The sequence below is a fragment of the Eretmochelys imbricata genome, chromosome 2 (genome assembly GCF_965152235.1).
Source record: "Eretmochelys imbricata isolate rEreImb1 chromosome 2, rEreImb1.hap1, whole genome shotgun sequence".
Taxonomy (NCBI): Eukaryota; Metazoa; Chordata; order Testudines; family Cheloniidae; genus Eretmochelys; species Eretmochelys imbricata.
The window spans coordinates 196,895,818-196,911,322 of record NC_135573.1 but is presented as its reverse complement, the minus strand read 5'-3'; positions in this window follow the sequence as shown (position 1 = coordinate 196,911,322).

The window sequence follows — 15,505 nt, the reverse complement described above, 5'->3', positions numbered from 1 at the left end:
TTCTAGTACCCATCTGATGCCCACTTATTTATGGATTTTAGACTAAAAGCTCTTTTTTGCCAGTTTTCTTCACAAGCACTTATCTCAACATCCTCATTAGATGGTTTTTCTCTTTTCTTTTTTTCAAGGCCTATCCATGCCCTTGGTACTTTCCTTTGTTCCATTCTGCAAAAGGAATGGTTTTAAAGGATCTCTCTCCAGCAGTTCCAACTTTTTTTTTCTTTTGTAATTAGCCTTATTTGAGGACTAGGAAAGTAGAAGACTTGGGAGGAGGGGAAGGGAAATCATCTGTTGAACAAAGGAGATGTTCTTCACTTCAGCCATATGCTGTACAGCCTGGGTCAGATAACTTGCGTATCTGCTTTTAAAATTGTTTTTGAAAGAATCTGAGTCTCACAGTAGCCACATAGATGTAAATGGGGATGGAGGAAATTCTACAGCTAAGGGAGAGAAATATTTTATATAATTGTTAAATAATTCCAAAATAGTAATAGCTAACCATTTTAATTAAATAATATTTTGAATTATTTCTGATAGTGGTATTTTTCTTGACATGAAAGACTTTATGAACAGCTGCTATGAAAGAAAATATTAACAGTATTAACTGATGTGTGTATAAATATGGATATTTACAAGACAGACTGGAAAACTGGCAGAGATGGCACCAAGCTATGTATTATTTCAACAACACAGTTTCACTTCCTCATATCATTACTCCCTCTAATGTTAATTTTTGGCAAAAAATAGTTGGTAAAATGTTTAACTTTTATATTTTCTTTGTTATTTAATTTTAAATGAAGATAAACATCCAGAAAATACTGGAGGTCCTGAAGGATCCTAAAACCTGTAAGTTTTTACAGCACACCTGCAGCTTCTATGGAGAGAGCATGTATCTGAAGCGGAGATGGCTCAGGGATTTGCTTTAATGGTGAATTACAAAGGAAGAAAAATACTTTTGTGCCCTCCTTTGCTGATGTTTTATTCATTATGGAAGTTTGTTTAGTTGTTTTTACATTTTTCTGGCTTTTTTATTTACCTTACTCAATCTTGCCTTCCTCTTTTTGCTGAAGGTCTGCTTGGAGGACGAGAGCACGGGCAGAGGGAGAATTCTCTACCATCAACTGAAGGGTGTTTGGTACTTTGGCAGCACTTTTCTACCAAATGTTTGTCAAATACTTGAACTAAATAGGTTTAAATAATTTTACACAGATCCTGTCTTCTTACTAATCGCGGTCTAGATTTCAGAAATTCTTAACTTTTTCTGTCAAATGTTTAAAGGATATTTGACTACTAGTGTCACTATAATTAAATGCATTAAAAATATTTTGACTGCAACCAACAAGTATATGCAACTTCCACATATTGAAAGATGAGATTGAAGATTGTGGACCAAATTCATGCCTTCAGTAAAGTCACTGATTTGAGTGTTTAAATTGAACTGAGTGGAATTAAATCAGAGGTGAATTTCCCCCATATTTTATAATCTTCTCAAATATATACTGTAGGGAGAATCTTGCACAGATATGGAATGGACCAGATTATTTATTTTGTGTTTACATTTCTAATTTTTATGATGCTATCCAAAACTAGGAAATAATAGTGACAGATGCTTCTCAGAAAATTCTGCTGTTCAGTTCAGTTAAACACTCTGGAGCTAAGGCATTTCTGTAAACTTCATTCAACCTGCATAAACCTCTTGGATCTATAAAACTGGATTGAAATCTGTATGGGAACGGGCATTCTAACAAGACTGCAAGTAGTTCCTGCTTCTGTTCAAGTCAGACATATTACAAGAACAGCTTTGCTTCCACTTCCAATCCTGACCAGATCTAAGAAAAGTTATATGAAATTAAAAGTTTAATTTTAAAAGATTGGCATATATTTTTTGAACCTCAAAATTTTTTGGTTCAGGTTTACTTTTCATTTTGGGCAAGGATTTCAGACAGGTTAACTACATAGGTTCATCTTTCCCTGCTCTTCATACCATAAACCCAATCAACCCACTGATTTTATGCATCCTCAGGATGAGCAGTTCCATACTTCTAAAATGTGGGCTGATTTATCAGTGTGTGTGCTGTTTCACACGCAAAGTCTGAGGTGGCTAAACCTCACATAGATTTATCTCTGTAACACAGTCAGATATCTTCCTGTGGTCTCTGCTCATTTACAAAACTGTTTGCTTCAGTTTATACATTATGTAATCCATTTGCATAGAAAAACTCTCAGATTTAGAAGTTTGTGGCTTCTATTGTTGAAGAAAACATGTACATTACAATGTATTAGTTACATCAAATATATATTTATTAAATGCTTTTCAGAAAAAAACAAAAATCAAGGAAGTTTTAAAGCTGTCAACCACAAAAACAAAAAGAATGCACCATAAATTAACAAAAACCTCAGTCATAAGAAAGGAAAAGCATTCTAGAGAACAGAGCTGTTCAGATCTCAAAGTTTAATGTGAACAGGTCAAGTTTGGATAAAATTAAATTAAAATGAATTCCTGAAGGAGAGGTTTCCTTGGAAAGAAAGGGAAAAAAGGAATTAAGGCTATATGATATTTATTCAAATTAGGCAATTTTGTCTCATTTGTTTATTGGGAAAGGACATTATTTAAATGGAGACAGATGTTCAAAACCGATACACTGGGTGCAAAGATTTTTATATGGCAGATGAATCACGGAAAAGACATTTGCATTTGGAAGACAACTTAAGAACAAAAAGAAAAGGAGTACTTGTGGCACCTTAGAGACTAACCAATTTATTTGAGCATGAGCTTTCGTGAGCTACAGCGTGAGCTGTAGCTCACGAAAGCTCATGCTCAAATAAATTGGTTAGTCTCTAAGGTGCCACAAGTACTCCTTTTCTTTTTGCGAATACAGACTAACACGGCTGTTACTCTGAAACTTAAGAACATAAAATCATAGAATTGGCTATGTCAGAACAAGTCAACAAATAGTGTATTTCTGACATTAGCTAATAATGAATGCTTAAGACACCTGATTGCACAATACTAGAGCAAGTAAAACACTTCCTTCCTTGCCCTACATGGAGAATGAGGGAGTTAATAATAAAAAATATTATAGCTATTGTATGTGCCTCAGTTTACCTGCTCAATTTTGTACAGCTATCTATCCACACTTAAAGGGTTAAATCAGACCCGAACTGGGTCTGGCCATATGCAGGAAGTGCAGACAATGAGCTTAGATAAGACCAATCATTATATTGTAAATACAATACACATGAATTCTTTTGAAGTTCACCTCCAGCTGAAGTCTGGCAGACAACCCCAGGGGCTATGGAAAATCCCTCTAAGGCAGAGGAATAAACCAGTTCTGCCCAGACCAAAAGCAAACCACAGGACTTGAAGGGTGGAGTCTTGGAAATAAGGAACAAATGTTTGAAATGGATAAAAGGTGGGTCCCTGGCATATGGGAAAAAGAGAGACTCAGAGGGACACAGAGAGTATGCTGCAGGAGAGCAGTCTGCATTGCCCGCTCAGAGATGGAGGTAACCGGTCTGAGTGGGAGTCAATAAAGCTGGCAAAGAAACATTAAGGTTCAAAGGAAGAGGAAATATGTGTACAGACCTTTATTGTTTTTACCTGTTTCTCTGTGTGCTATGTACCTTTGTGTGAATAAGTAACTAAGTAACACTTTGTTTTGAAGAAGCTGTGTTTAAGCCACTTCAATCATCTCACTGGTCACAGATACCAGCAGGAAAAGGGTTTTCAGGTGCCAAATCCAGTTGGGTCTGTCGCATTAGCATGGTTGGTAAACTGGGGGGCTGCAGCCCAGAGATGCAGTCAAACAGTAGGAGGACCACATGGTTCTACCCAGAGAAGGTTAAAGGTAGTGAAACCTTTCCCCAAAATGTGCACTCAGGAGACACAGTAACCATAACCATAGCACTGTATTATCTTATATTTTGAAGTATGAGGTTTAGCTACCTTAGAGACTAACCAATTTATTTGAGCATAAGCTTTCGTGAGCTACAGCTCACTTCATCGGATGTATACTGTGGAAAGTGTGCATCCGATGAAGTATGCATCCGATGAAGTGAGCTGTAGCTCACGAAAGCTTATGCTCAAATAAATTGGTTAGTCTCTAAGGTGCCACAAGTACTCCTTTTCTTTTTGCGAATACAGACTAACACGGCTGTTACTCTGAAACCTGAGGTTTAGCTAGAGCATTGTAAATTTATCCTAGAAACATCACAGGATAGGACTTATTCCCATGACTGTGTAATTTAAGTCACTTCAGTTATATGTCACAAATAAACATCCAGTGGTAATAAATTTGTTCCCCTACTTAATATGTTGCATAAAAAGTATTTTTATTCATTTTATTAATTGACTTGCTTCCAATTTCTTTCAATGGTGCCTTTTGTATAATGGAAGAGGGGAAACACCAGATCAACCTTTTTAACAACATATTTATATCACTATCGCATTGTTCTTACTCGCCTCCTTTCCAAACTCTAGTTCTAGTTTTCCTTCAGATGTATAATTAGGACATTGGAGAGAGCAAGTAAAAAGCAGTATCAAAAATCAATTGCTTGGTAAACTACGATACTTCAAAGTACTCAATAAAAATCAGTTACATGGGAAAGGTTTAGGTGAAAGCATTTTATAATCAGAATCTGAAGACATTTGCTCAGTAACATACAACTTCAATTTGTGCACATATTCATATGCTATATAAAAGCATTCAGAGGTTATATTATACACCATCTAAGAAACAGAATAGATTTCATAAATAACCTAAATTGCCCTGAGTGTACAACGAATCAACACCACTATTATACACTCTCTGGAGCTGAGCATATTTAAAGAAGTTTGGATTAAGAAATCATGCAGCTATTGCAGCTATTTGACAAAAACAAGATCAACACATTCCCTGTTTGAAATTTAGTAGGATTTAATAATAATTCCATGCTAAAAACTAGTGTCAGTGCACAGAGATCCCACTCAAGCTGCCAAGGGTTGGACACTGGGGATAGGATTTGCTTCTTGATGAAGCAAGAAACCAACATTATCTTTTTGTTTCTTTTTTTCAATGTAGAATAGAAAGCACTCATTCTGCACACCCTATCAACTATTTAAAATATCAAAGAAAAAATGTGATCATCCCTTCTAGCCAGCACCAGCACATAATCAAATACTTATCAAGCTAGACCAACATTCCTAGTTGTTAATATTATTTATAAATACGTAGTATTTAATGTGTAAAAATGTAGATGTGGACCGTAAAGCAGCAGGGAAGATAGAATTCTGCTCCTCAGTTTTGTTGTGGGGCTGACTGAGAAGAGGTGGAGGGCTATTCATTGCCCAGTATAGTCAGTGCCTGTCAGTTTCAACTTCAGCCCTGGGTGTTAGGTACCATTGGTTCTGAGTACTATATATATTACTGAGAAATCCTTAATGCCAGCTACGTTGTCATTATCAAGAAACTGGAGTTGAGTAAACCATGTGCAAGAAGGTTGAGATGAAGATGGCCATTACCAATTGGAGCTCACCCCAACTTTACAAACCTGGTAGGCATTTAAAAGGTTTACTTCGAATCTTCCTCCCAGTAAATAAAATATTTGTTAAAAGGGTTTTGGGGATCCTCAGGGCATTCCAGTATTGCTAGTAAGATGCTTTATCCTACCTAGTAGAGAAATACATAACAATGTTCTTTAAAAATTAAAAATTTAACAGAATCTGAATATATGCACCCTGTCGATCCTCTAGGATGGCATCATGTTAGTCTCGGGTGCACCATCAGAGTGAATTCATTTTGAAATGTCTACATAGCCTGTGGAAAAGCTATTTGTGTGTATAAGGTACAGCACATAATGAAGATTACACTTGCTTTTCATTTGTCCTGGGGAAGACACCCTTTTAGAATTAGTGTATCTGTCAGTGTTACTAGTCAGAGTATGCAGCCAAGTAACTAATGACTTCATCTCCTATTCTAAGGCTAGAACAAAGATTTGAATTAAAAAGGGATGCTGTCAAAGTTGATGGGCCCAAATTTTAGTCATCCATCCCCATACAAATTATTTGTTAAATCTGTTCTTCAGATAAAGGAATTAACAGGTTAACCACTGTTTTTATTCCAGTTGCAGACCAGGACAAACCATAAACTCAGGTTTTTATTCTATTTTGAGTACATGCATATGTCATGTCCTATTCTCCCTTGCTGCTCTGACCTTAGGAGCCAATGGGGATCAAGCTGAGAGGGATCCAGTTTTCTGAAGCACTCAAAGAGCCAAACTGAGCCTTCAGTTACATGTCTGCAACATGGAATTTCTAACTGAGGGTTGAATTTAGCTGAAAGAGAGCAAGAGTCTTGTCTATTTCAATACCTCATGGTTCTTAAGAATAGAAGAAGCAAAGAAAATGGAAGCATGGCACAATTTACACGTATATTGTAATGCAATTTTCATAAGCATGTGTGAACTACAATTTTCAGAAACTTATTATGTGACCAACGTTGGGTGAATATTTTTACAGGCACAACACATCCCTGGTGACAGGGTGATCCCCCTGCCAAATTTCAAGTCCCTGCTCCAAAATATGGAGGCACTGGAACTTAGTGAAAGAGCAGTAAAGATTTTTTTTAACATGGACAAAACATTTTTTTCTCTCTAACCTCATTCTAGAACAGCTAGACTGGTTTTGCTAACATTTTAAAAATAAATAAATAAAAATCAGCCTGAGGCAGGCACCCGGCACAGAAAATTTCAGCAGGAATGGTTTAAGTTTGGCAAATTTATAAACAACTGAAAACAAAGTCTTATAATACAAACTGTCAGGCAACCTTAACTATAGACATCACTATCAGTGTAAACAGTGTACAGCACGTAGCATAATAGAGCCACAATGGAACCTCTTGGCACCATTGTATTATAAATAACAATGACAAGAACTTCAAAGACCAGATAGAGAATACTACAATTCAGATTCAATATGGAAAAATACCAAGTTATTTTTGGGGACAAGAGTGTAGCCATTTAAAATGTGAATGCATTCTATCAGATACATTGTCCCGTTCTTCAGTATGGTCAGCCTCCCAATGTAGATGTGTCATGAATTTGTTCCCAGTGGGGAGATAACTTCCATTATTAGCATAGATTCAAATAGATTTTAAGGTCAGAAGGCACTATTTTGATAATCTAGTCTGACCTCCTCCATGATATGTGCCCCAAGTATGCTCTAGTTCAAACAGGAATTATTTTGGGTAAGTTCTATGGCCTGTGTTATACAGCAGGTCAGATTAGATGACCACAGTGGTCCCTTCTGGCCTTAGAATCTATAACACAGGCCATAACACAGGTTGAGCTGGAGAATATTGCCTAGAAAGACTTACAGTTTTGATTTAAATACCAAGGCTATGTTTATACCACAAGCACTACGGTGCCGGAGCTGTAGCGTAGATGCTTCCTACATCCACAGAAGGGGGTTTTCTGTAGATGCAGATTGGGGAGGGCAAACTATGGCCCGTAGCCGGATCTGGCCTGTCAGGGCTTTGAATCGGGCCCATGGGATTGCCAGCCCCGTGGCGCAGCAGGGCTAAGGCAGGTTCCCTGCCTGCCCTGGCCCTGTGCCGCTCCCGGAAGTGGCCGGCACCACGTCCCTGCAAACCCGGGGCGGGGGGGGAGAGGGCTCCATGCACTGCCCTCATCTGCAGGCATCATCCCCTGTAGCTCCCATTGGCCAGTAACGGGGAACCGCAGACAATGGGAGCTTCGGGGGTGGTACTACAGGCAAGGGCAGCATGCAGCGGAGCTGCCTGTCCCACCCCATCCCCAGGAGCCACTGCCGGACATGTTGGCCACTTCTGGGAGTGGCGCAGGGCCAGGGCAGGCAGGGAGCCTGCCTTAGCCCCGCTGCATGCCACAGCCACCCTAGAGCCACTCGAGGTAAGTGGCGCCAAGCCAGAGCCCGCACCCTGAATTCCTCCTGCACCCCACACCCCAACCCCCTGCCCTGAGCCCCCTAATCCCCTGCCTTGAGCCCCCTGCCACACCCCTCCTGCACCCCAACCCCCTGCCAAGCCCCCCCACACTCTGCACCCCAACCCTCTGCCCTGAGCCCCCTGTCGCACCCCACATCCTTCCTGCACACCGCACCCCCTCCCACACCCTGCACTCCCTCCTGCACCCCAACCCTACATTCATGGCCCTGCATACAGTTCCCCACCCAGATGTGACCCTCGGGCCAAAAAGTTTTCCCACCACAATGTAAATAGTCCATCTCTCCGAGAAGCAATAGCTAGGTTAATGGAAGAAAGCGGCCTTCTACCCCAGGGATCGTTCAGCCTAACCATGGCACAACATTTTTCACAGTCCTGAGCAACATTGCTAATTAATCTAATTTTTAAATGTAGACAAGCCCTAAGTGATGGGAAAAAAGACCACTTTCCTTGGTAAATTGTTCCAGTAATTAGTTACCCTTACTATTAAAATGTGAGCCTTATTTCCAGTTTAAATTTGTCCAGTTACAACTTACAGTCACTGGATCTTGTTCTGCATGTATCTGCTAAGGTAACAAGCTCTTTCGCATCAGATACTTTCTCCCCATATAGGCATGTACAAGCCATGATTAAACCACCTGTTACCTCTTCTTTTGATAAACTAAACTGATTGAGCTTCTTAAGACTCTCATTGTAAAGCAAGTTTTCCTCACCTCAATTCATTCCTGTGACTCTATCCAATTTTTCAACAATCTTTTAAAAGCAGTGACACCAGAACTGGACACAGTATTCTCGTAATGCTCTCAACAATACCAAGAACACCACTTCCCTACTCCTACTAAATATTCCCTGTTTAAACATCATTGAAGGATTGTGTTAGACAACCCATGTGAACTCATATTCAGTTGCTTATCCACCATGATCCCTAAATCCATTTCAGATTCAGGAGTAAGGACTGTAGGATTTGCCTCAATGTTATTTTCTAACTGGATTGCTATGGTAGCAGAGATATTGGGCCAGATTCTGATTCCTGCTCCATCCTCTGTTTGCCACCCTGGTTTTAAAATTAAGGCAGGGAAATATAACCCATGAAATTCCTTCCACTCTTTACTTCTACGAATATATTATCTTGATCTATTTATTTCAAGCTTTTACTTTTTGCTCCCCCCTGTTTTGTGACTGCTTCTTAGCAGACAGTGAGCAGGAGGAGGTGGTTTCCCAGAACTCAGGATAAAACTGACGAGAGATCAAAATTTCCCCATATATCTTCATGCAGCAATCTGGCTATATAATGTATGCTTTATTCAGAAACACAACTTTTCAGGTGATATTTTCCTTCTTAACATGCTTGGACATAAAAATCAGAAGCAACACAAGAGTCAGTATAAGAGTTACAGAGCGTTTTAAAAATGGGTTATAAACATTCCAAAAAGTGTAAGAGGTTTTGAATAAAGAATGTTATCTTTAAATAATCCCCAGCTCATAACTTTATCATCTTGATGTTGCTGTTTGCAGTGTTAATACTAGTTCCATAAAAAGGATAATTCCAAACTGAGGGGCAGGAAGTAGGGAGGGAGAGGAAATTACTTTTCATGAGCCTCTCTGATTTTGTGGGAAGAGCGAATGAAATCTCAGAGAGACCTGTGCTGGGGAACTGCAAAAGAAGATTGTTCCACTAGTTTTGGAGTCAAACTCCCATCTTGTAATTCCTCTGCAAGGGACGAAATTGAAGTAATTATCAAGGGTATGTCTACACTATGAAATTAGGTTGATTTTATAGAAGTCAATTTTTAGAAATTGATTTCATACAGTCGATTGTGTATGTCCCCACTAAGCGCATTCAGTCGGCGGAGTGCGTCCTCACTACCGTGGTTAGCATCGACTCATAGATCGGTGCACTGTGGGAAGCTATCCCACAGTTCCTGCAGTCTCTGCTGCACATTGGAATTCTGGGTTAAGCTCCCAATGCCTGATGGGGCAAAAACATTGTTGCAGGTGGTTTTGGGTACATATTGTCAGTCTCCCTTCCCTCCATGAAAGCAACTCCAGACAATCATTTTGAGCCTTTTTTCCTGGGTTACCTGTGCAGATGCCATAGCAGGGCAAGCACGGAGCCCGCTCAGCTCTCCGCTGCTGTTGCGAGCATTGTAAACACCTCGCACATTATACTGCGGTATGTTCAGAACCTAAGAGACAGCAGCATGAGGATGACTGTGAGGAGGACATGAACACAGACATTCCTGAAAGCACAGGATGTGGCAATTGGGACATCATGGTGGCAGTAGGGCTGGCTGATACAGTGGAACGCTGATTTTGGGCCCGGCAAACAAGCACAGACTGGTGGGACCGCATAGTTTTGCTCGTATGGGATGATTCCCAGTGGCTGCAAAACTTTTGCATGTGTAAGGCTGCTTTCCCGGAACTCTGTGAGTTGTTTTCCCCTGCCCTGAAGGGCGGGAATACCAAGATGAGAGCTGCCCTGACAGTTGAGAAGCAAGTGGCAATAGCCCTGTGGAAGCTTGCAATGCCTGACTGCTACCGGTCAGTCAGGAACCAATTTGGAGTGGGCAAATCTACTGTGGGGACTGCTGTGATTCAAGTAGCCAATGCAATCACTGACCTTCTGCTATCAAGGGTAGTGACTCTGGGAAATGTGCAGGTCATAGTGGATGGCTTTGCTGCAATGGGTTTCCCTAACTGTGGTGGGATGATAGACGGAACCCATATCCTTATCTTGGCACCAGACCACCTTGCCAACCAGTACATAAACCGCAAGGGGTACTTCTCAATGGTGCTGGTGGATCACAGGGGATGTTTCACCGACATCAACGTGGGATGGCCGGGAAAGGTGCATGACACTTGCATCTTTAGGAACTCCAGGCTGTTTGAGCAGCTGCAAGAAGGGACTTACTTCCCAGACCAGAAAATTACTGTTGGGGATGTTGGAATGCCAATAGTTATCCTTGGAGACCCAGCCTAGCCCTTGCTCCCATGGCTCATAAATCCATACACAGGCAGCCTGGACAGTAGTAAGGAGCAGCTCAATTATAGGCTGAGCAAGTGCAGAATGCTGGTAGAATGTGCCTTTCGACATTGAAAAGCTTGCTGGTGCTGTTTGCAGACTAGATTAGACATCAGCGTGAACAATACTCCATTATTGCTTGCTGTGTGCTCCGGAATATCTGTGAGAGTAAGGGAGAGAGGTTTATGGCTGGGTGGGAGGTTGAGGCAAATCGCCTGGCTGCCAATTTTGAACATGCAGACACCAGGGTGACTAGAAGAGCACAGGTAGTGCACTGTGCATCAGAGAGGCTTTGAAAACCAGTTTCATGACTAGCCAGGCTATGGTGTGACAGTTGTGTGTGTTTCTCCTTGATCCAAACCCAGATCCTTTGTTGATTTTAATTCCCTGTAAGCCAACCACATTCCGCCCCTTCAATCACAGCTCGCAAAGGAAAAAAAGTCACTGTTTTGAAACCATGCGTTCTTTCTTTATTAATTAAAGAAAAGGGAGATAACTGATGAGGTAGCCTGGGTGGGGTGGGGAAGGATGGAAGGACAAGTCCACATTGCTTATTGTAGCCACACTAGAAATGAGAACTGTTCGAATGCCAGCCTTCTGTTGCTTGGGCCATCCTCTGGGTGGAGTGGCTGGGTGCCCGGAGCCTCCCCACCACGTTTTTGGACATCTGGGTGAGGAGGGCAGGTGGTTGTACAGTGGCTGCAGCAGCGGTCTGTGCTCTTGTTGGCTTTACTGCAGCTCCACCAGATGCCTGAGCATGCCCGTTTGCTCCCCCATTTGCCTCAGCATTGCATCCTACCTCTTCTCATTGCACTCACTTAATGCTTTCCTGGACTCTGCCACTGAATGCCTCCATGAATTCAGCTGTGCTCTATCAGGGCAGGAGGACTGCATGAGCTCGGAAAACATATCACGAGTGCGTTTTTTTTTTTTGCCTTCTAATCTGCAATAACCTCAGGGACAGAGATGATAGGGGGAGCATAGAAGCATTTGCACCTGCAGGGGGATAAAAAAGGGAGAGTAAAATTTAAGATGATACATTTCTGAGAACAAAGGGAGACTCTTTCACAGTGAATCAAGCAATTCACAGCAGACAGCACATGTGCTTTAGGTACAAGGTTGCATTTTGCTTTTTATATTGAGCGCCTGCCGGTATGGTGACACATCACACACGGCTGGGCAACAGAATTCGGTTTCCATGCAGCCATGGTAAGCCAAAGGGTACGCGGGTTTGGCTTCTAACGCCTTCATAACATGTGGGAATGTTTTCAAACTGCAGCGTCCTCCTTTGCCATAGCAAGCAATACTGGTTGGGTTTGCCATTTAAAAGGAGAGGCTGTGGTTTTCGGGTGGATGTGTAGCACACACCTTCCTCCACCGCTCTGCATGGCTATTTGGGATGATCCCTTCACCCCTCCCCCTGCCACATGGCTATGGGATGATCCCTTTTAGCCAAGAGCAAACAGCCCAGCGTGAACGGGGTCCTTTTACTGCTCCCTTACAAAAATTCCCTTATTTCAACCAGGTGACCATGAATGATATCACTCTCCTGAGGCTAACACAGAAAGATAAAGACCAAATGTTGCTTGAATGAGATCAAAACCCAGGACCATTCACTGCCATGCTTTGTGCTGCAATGATTCCAGACTACTTGCTACTGGCTTGGTGTGGTAAAGTGTCCTACCGTGGAGGACAAAATAAGGCAGCCCTCCCGAGAAACCTTCTGCAAGGGCTTTCAGAGTACCTCCAGGAGAGCTTCATAGAGATGTCCCTGGAGGATTCCCGCTCCATCCCCAGACACATTAACAGACTTTTCCAGTAGCTGTACTGGCCATGAATGCATTCCAAGTCTTCGGGGCAAATCAAACATTAAACACTATTGCTTTTAAACCCTGTACTGTAGTTACAAATGTATACTCAGAGGTGCCTTCTCCGCCTTCAGGGTCAGGGGTCCCGCCTTGGGAGGGTATCGGCTCCAGGGTGATGGAGCTGCTGGGGAGAACGGATTCACTGCTTGCCTGCTGTGCATTCTTCTCCTCATCCAAAAAATCCTCCTCCGTGTTGCATGAGACTCCCCCTTGCAGGTATCCATGGACAGTGGTGGGGTAGTGGTAGGGTCCCCCCCAAGAATGCCATGCAGCTGATCATAGATGAAGCATATATGGGGCTCTGACCCAGAGCAACCGTTTGCCTCCTTTGTCTTTTGGTAGGCTTGCCTGAGCTCCTTGACTTTCACATGGCACTGCTGTGTGTCCCTGTTGTAGCCTCTGTCCATCATGCCTTGTGTGATTTTGGCATATATATATTAGCATTTCTTCTTTGATCGGAGTTCTATCTGCAGATTCTTCTCCCCGTACAGCAATCAGATCCAGTGTCTCCCGTTCGCTCAATGCTGGAGCTCGTTTGCTATTTTGGGGGGACTGTCTGGTCACCTGTGCTGCCGAGTTTGCCACGCTGACCAAACAGGAAATGAAATTCAAAAGTTTCCAGGGCTTTTCCTGTGTACCTGGCTAGTGCATCGGAGTTGAAAGAGCTGTCCAGAGCAGTCACATTGGAGCACTCCGGGATAGCTCCCGGAGGCCAATAACATCAATTTGCTTTCGCAATACCCCAAATTCGATCCAGCAAGGTCAATTTTAGCGCTACTCCCCTCGCCAGGGAGGAGTACAGAAGTCAATTTGAAGATCCCTTTAGGTCGACGGAACAGGGTTGCTTGTGTAGACGCATTCAATTACAAAAGCGACCTAACGCGGCTAAATTCGACCTAACCCTGTAGTTTAGACCAGGGCTCAGTCATCATCAGGTCTAAGTCTATGAGCCTGATTCTGAGCTCACTTACACCAGCGTAACTCCAATGACTTCAGTGGAATAACTCCTGATTCACACTTGAGAGAGAAGAATCAGGCCAAAAGTGATTAAATGTTAGCATATGCACACTCACCCACGCACATTTTATAAATCTGGAATTCCTCCTAGAGTACTTTATGAGTAAAAGTTAGTGTTTTTTGGGTTATTCCCATGCAAGGGAGAGCTGAGACCCGAGAAAAGACCTCAAGATTTAGAACCAATTCAAGAGAGTACTTATGCCTGTGCTTGATTTGGACAAGGCTGCTGAGACTGCTGCCTGTCACGCTAACCAATACTGTCTTGTTTTGTTGCACACTCTATCTGTCTGACTCTATCCATTTCTTGTGTCCTGTCTTATACTTAGAGGGTAAGCTCTTTAGGGCAGGGACTATCTTTTTGTTCTGTGATTGTATAGCACCTAGGACAATTGGGTCCTAGGCACTATGGTAACACAAATAGTAAATGATAATAAATAATAATAGTACTTAAGTACATGCTTAAGCAGTGTCCTGAACAGGGATTCTTTCTTGAATCAGGGCATCTGTTCCCAGACAGTAAGGCCAGCAGTTGAAAAAGTTGATAGACTTACAGCAGATTTAAACAAAATTTCAGAATGTTTTTTAAAAAACAAAATTCAAGTTTAATTATCCACTTTGGGGGGAATAGTCTGAAAAACCAGTGTAGTTCAATATATTTGGAACTTCATGCAGGCAGAAGAGAACTTGAGACAATACCTCTTCCTGAGCTTATAAAAGTGAAGGGTTAACATCTGATTTTGAACTATAGCTATATACTTTAGCAGATCTGAGGACATGGCTTGATAAACTGGAATATTTATCCAGACTAAAATAGTCACTCATCTGTGCTTTAGTGCCATTTTCTGTCGCACCAGCATGACAGCACTAAGTGTTTAGTTCAAATAAGTGGTTCCATGTCCTCTGATAATACAACATAGTTCCAGCATTCTGTTCACTACAATTTCAGCTCCATTGGGGTGGCATAAGGCAGCTCAGTATTCCCAGAGATTTTCAAACCATAGTGCATGTGTTCTATTATGCACTCAACCCGTCTGGTCCATTTGGACTGGATTCAACAGGGAATACAATTAGCTGGTCATTTTATTTACACACTGTAGCCTGCCAATTGGTTTTGAGTCTCAATTATTTTGATTCCCCCCCACCCTTCCTGTGATTTAAAATTATTTCTAATTTGGTATTTAGCTATAGTCTGGATTTTTTGCACTTCACACTTGTGTATAATATAGCCAACGGTCTCAATATGAGTCTTCAACAATTAGATTCTTAAAATAATTACAAGTTATTTACTGAACAAGAAAAAGCCCATTTTCATTACAAACGAGCCATCAGTCATGGCCTTCATATTATCCTCTGAAAATACAAATAAAGAATGTGGAATGAAATAATAAAGTGGGGTTCTGCTGCTGTAACGGAGAGCAGAATGTGACCCAGCGTGTTTGTCATTTTGGGACATAAGGCTAATGATTCAAAGAACCGTTTAGAAAGCAACTTGTCCCAGAACAGTTCAACATTTATAATAAGGCTCAGCATGCATCATAGAACCTCCTTTGATCTTGACCACACTTAAAGTATGTGGGCACAGTAATATTTCACATCAAGAACTGTCGATGAATACAGCCACGTGACATACACAAAGGTCA